This window comes from Monodelphis domestica, chromosome 7 (genome assembly GCF_027887165.1).
Source record: "Monodelphis domestica isolate mMonDom1 chromosome 7, mMonDom1.pri, whole genome shotgun sequence".
NCBI lineage: Eukaryota > Metazoa > Chordata > Mammalia > Didelphimorphia > Didelphidae > Monodelphis > Monodelphis domestica.
The window spans coordinates 274,737,668-274,742,680 of record NC_077233.1 but is presented as its reverse complement, the minus strand read 5'-3'; positions in this window follow the sequence as shown (position 1 = coordinate 274,742,680).

The window sequence follows — 5,013 nt, the reverse complement described above, 5'->3', positions numbered from 1 at the left end:
TTGGCTCTTGTGCCTTGGAAGTAATGCTTAGTATTGATAAGATGGAGGGTAAAGATTTTTTAAAAAGTAATACAAATATGGGGCAGCTAGGTAGCCTGGGGTCGGGAAAACCTGGGTTCAAATCTGACCTCAGACACTTCCCAGCTATGTGACCCAGGACAAGTCACTTAACCCCCATTGCCTAGCCCTTACCACTCTTCTGCCTTAAAAGCAATATACAGTATTGATTCTAAGACAAAAGTTAAGGGTTTAAAAAGAAAGTTGGCAACTTGGGTGAGAACACACAACAAACGAAGACATAAAAATATGTCTATAAGTGGTAGAAAACAGTATCCATCCATAATATTTATTGAATCCATGGAATATGAAAAGTCATACTTTGGCTAGAGGATTTACAAACTGTGTACCTGAGAAGGTGGCACAAACTCACTATCCCTCAAAGTAGCTTTAAAAAGTAAATAAACAAAAAAGAATTCTCCATTAATTTATTTGGTTCCGCTTATTAAAACCTAGGGAGAGGTAGCTGGGGGCTCAGAGATGGGAGATCCTGGGTTCAAATTTAACTTCAGACACTTCCTAGCTTCATGAGCCTGGGCAAGTCCCTTGACCCTCATTGCCTAGCCCTTACCTCTCTTCTGCCTTGGAACCAATAATACAGTATTGATACTAAGATGGAAGGTAAGGATTGAAAAAAACAAACAAACAGGGATTTGGGTTTAAAATGTTGCCCCTTTGCTATGTTCAATAGACTTTGGCAGAATTAAATCTAATTAAAATTTTATGAATATAATAATTTTTAAAAGCAAAATCCATTTTCTCTCAGTAAAAGATAAGTTTCTCTAATTTGAGTCATTGATCCTTGCTGACTTAGACAGGACTTCTCATTTCCCATAAGCAAATAGAGGATTGCCACTGGTCTGGTCATGTGCTCCTTTTCCTCTCTCCTGAACTCTAGCAGAAGAAGAGTTGTGCAAAAATCTGGTGTTGCTTCATAGGCGATATGATGTTTACATTCATTCAGCAACCTCCCAAGGGGTGAATCACAGTCACAAGACAGACATTGGAGTGAAGCTGCTTTATTTAAATCATGTGACTGATAGTGGATGCGGGGGAGGGGAGAGACAAATCAGGGTCTTTGTTGGCAATGGTGCATTCTCCTTACCCTTGGCAGGTTATAAGAAACATGCAGGGCTTCCTGACCGACTCATCTGACCAGGCTCTCTGCTAGTGTGCTAAGTGAGATGTTCCTTTAAAATCAACTTACTATCCTAGAGCATGCCTTTCTTTCCATTTTTTTAAACCTTTACCTTCTGCCATAAGAAAATGATCAGAACTTAAAGGTCATGACGGGAGGTTCTAGGTTCAAATCTGGCCTCAGACACTTCCTAGCTGTGTGACCCTGGGCAAGTCACTTGACCCCCATTGCCTACCCTTACCACTCTTCTGCCTTGGAGCCAATACACAGTATTGACTCCAAGATGGAAGGTAAGGGTTAAAAAAAACCAAAAAAGAACTTAAAGGTCAGGGGAGCAGGGCTCAGTGCTTAGAGATGGGACGTACTGGGTTCAAATCTGGCCTCAGACATTTCCTTGCTGTGTGACCCTGGGCAAGTCACTTAACCCCCATTGCCTAGCCCTTAGGACTCTTCCTCCTTAGAAATGATACACAGTATTAATTCTAAGATGGAAAGTAAGGGTTTAAAAAAAAAAAACCTTAAAGGGTAAAACTCTGTACAAGTGGAACCTTTAGTTTAAGTATGTTTAAAAGATCTCTGTTTCCTCCCCCACAAATCAGTGCATAAACTACAATAAAAACAAGAAATTTTATATGACAAAAATAGGATGACAATTTTTGAAAAATTCTTTAAACATGTATGAAACTACAAAAAAAAAATTATTCCTTTGCAGTATCTTCACATCCTTCTCTTCCGTGTACTTATATATGTAAGAGATTGTTTCCTCAAATAAATGCATCCCCATATTTATTCTTTTTTTTTTTTTTTAATAAACCCTTACCTTCCGTCTTGGAGTCAATACTGTGTATTGGCTCCAAGGCAGAAGAGTGGTAAGGGCTAGGCAATGGGGGTCAAGTGACTTGCCCAGGGTCACACAGCTGGGAAGTGTGCCCATATTTATTCTTAGTGATAAGGACTAAGCAATTGAGGCTAAGTGACTTTCCCAGAGTCACATAGCTAGAAAGTATCTGAGGTCACATTTGAACCCAGGACCTCCCAACTCTATGCCTGGCATTCTATCTCCTCTGCTACCTAGCTGTCCCAATTTGCAGCCTTTCAAAATCCCAGTGCAATGGAAAGTTGCATTATTTAATTCCAGGATCTCCTTCTTGTGTGTCAGGAGGAAATTATCCTACCTTTCTCAGCCTTAGTTTTCTTCTCTACAAAATGAAGGAACTGCACTAAAAGGTCACTAAGGTGTCTTTCAGCTTTAAATCTGTGGTCTTCTCTACCTACTCATTGATATGAAGTTCTCCAGCTCTGGTTTCCTTATTTGTAAAATTGAGATGCTCCAAGATCCCTTCCAATCCTGACGATCTATGAAGTATTACCCCCCCCCCAAAAAAAAAGATGAAGGAAAAATTATTTCATCATCTGGCAGTCAACAAACACGTATTTTTAAATTTTACTTAGAATATTTTTCCATTGTTTCATGATTTGTGATTGTTTTCTACCCCTCTTCCCTCCCTGCTCCCAGAGCTGACCAGCAATTCCACTGAGTCATACATGTATCATTTAAATAAACATTTATTAAGTGTTTGCTTTGTGCCAAGCTTGGCGGCTAGTATATAGAGTTCCTGGTCTAGAGTCAGGAAGATTCCTCTGCTTGAGTTCAAATCTAGCATCAGACATGTATTAGCCGTGTGACTCTGGACAAGTCATTTAATCCTATTTGTCTTTATTTTCTCATCTGTAAAACGAGCTGGAGAAGGAAATGGCAAACCTCTCCACTATCTTTGCTAAGAAAACTCCAAATTGGACAAACTGAAGACAACTGAACAACATGTGCCAGGCTCTGTAATAAGCTCAAGGATGTAAACACAAGGACAATTCTTTCAAGGAACTCAAATGCCAGTGGGGGAGACCACACGTAAATATAACGATGTCCAGATTTGTTTCCCTAATGCAATATTCAAATTCACACGCCATATTTCCCTTGTCTCCATCTGGCCAGAACCAATTACTATGTATTACCCAATTATTTCAAGTACTGATCATTTTAATCAATTTAACCAGACCACTTCACAGGATTCATTGTTTACACTACAGGCAGGGTAGGTACAAGATAGATCCCAGAGAGAACTGGGAAGGGCTTCCTGCAAAAGGTTTGACTGAGTATTGAAGGAAACCAGAGATGAGGAAGAAAAGCATTCCAAGCCCAGGGCACTGCTAGTGCAAAGATACAGTGGTGGGAAATAGGAGTTTTGTGTTGCAGGAAGACAAATTGACCGACGTATAGCTGGATTGTAGAATTTTGCAGTGGAAAGGAAAGCATGACAGTTTGGGAAACTTAAGAAGAGACCATTCTTGGGAGCTTTAGATGCTAAACTCAGGTCTTTAGATTTGTTTCTAGCTATTGTTTCATATAATTAGTTTTAATTTGGTTAACCAACCATTGCTCTCATTGACCCCAGAACCGCCAAATACCTGGGGATCATAAGGCTGCTTCCATTTGGATATGTGCACTTCAGGATATTTGCTTGCCTCTGAACTTGAAACAACAAACACAGAAGAAGCAAAAGCAAAAGCCAGGGTTGGGAATATACCTTAGCTAACGTGGCAGTATGGAGGTGAAGAGGGGCCAAGGATTCAGCTCAATTCAGAGTGGCTTGGCCAATGAACCAGGAAGATCATGGAGCCACAATGGTGTGAGGAGGAATGGGGCCCCCACTCCTACCCATAAGCCCAGACCAGGTGTAAAAAGAGAATATAGTGGTCCTTTCTTTCAGGGCCACTCCTTCTGACTCAGTGGAAAATCCTCTTTAATGAAGTCCCCTCATGTAACAGGGGAGGAGGTAAGGGAGAAGGGAGAAGACCAAGGAACCACCTAGGGTTTGTTGCATCATCTCAAAATGGCAAGTCTGCCAGTGTGGAGCCAGCTTAGAAGTAGCCAAGGCAAAGGCCTAGCATTCCATGTTCTATGCTCTAGTCAAAGCAGATAAGGGGGTGTCCTTATTCACCTCTCCCCACTCCCTCCCCTACTGAATTAGAATTGACTGGATCCATAGAGCCCATCAAGTTCAGTCACTCACTTAGTATGGACATCTCCTCGACAATAGCAGTCATTCAGTTAGCTAACATTTGGTAATGTTAGTTAGTTAGTTTATTACAATGAGCCAGGTACTGGATTCTGGTATCTGATCACCTACACTGTTCTCAGACATTTCCCTTAACAAAGACAGTCCATTTTATTTTTGAATCAGTTTATTTTTTAAATTAAAAAAAAAAATTTTAAGCCCTTACCTTCCATCTTGGAATCAATACTGTGTATTGGCTCTAAAGCAGAAGAGTGGTAATGGCTCGGCAATGGGGGTCAAGTGACTTGCCCAGGGTCACACAGCTGGGAAGTGTCTGAGGTCAGATCTGAACCTAGGACCTCCCCTCTCCAGGCCTGGCTCTCAATCCACTGAGCTACCCAACTGCCCCCATTTTATTTCTATGTTTCCCAATAATCTTCCCATGTAAATTTGTCTTCTGCCTCATAGAGCTACACAGAAGCCCAATTCTTGTCCACATGATGACTTTTGAAACATTTCAATATTTAAAATTTGAACATGGATGGCATGTTCTCCACTAAGACCTACCTTCCTAAGGTTAATAAACATTCTTACTTCTTTCAACACAACCTGGTATGTCATGGTTTCTGGAGTTCATCACCTTCCTTTTCGAAGCATGCTGAAGTCTGAGCACATCCTTAAAATGTAGCTCCCAGAACTTGATCCAGTATTAGATTACTCCTATAAGTGCAATATATGACATGTTTCTGATGTGATCTGATG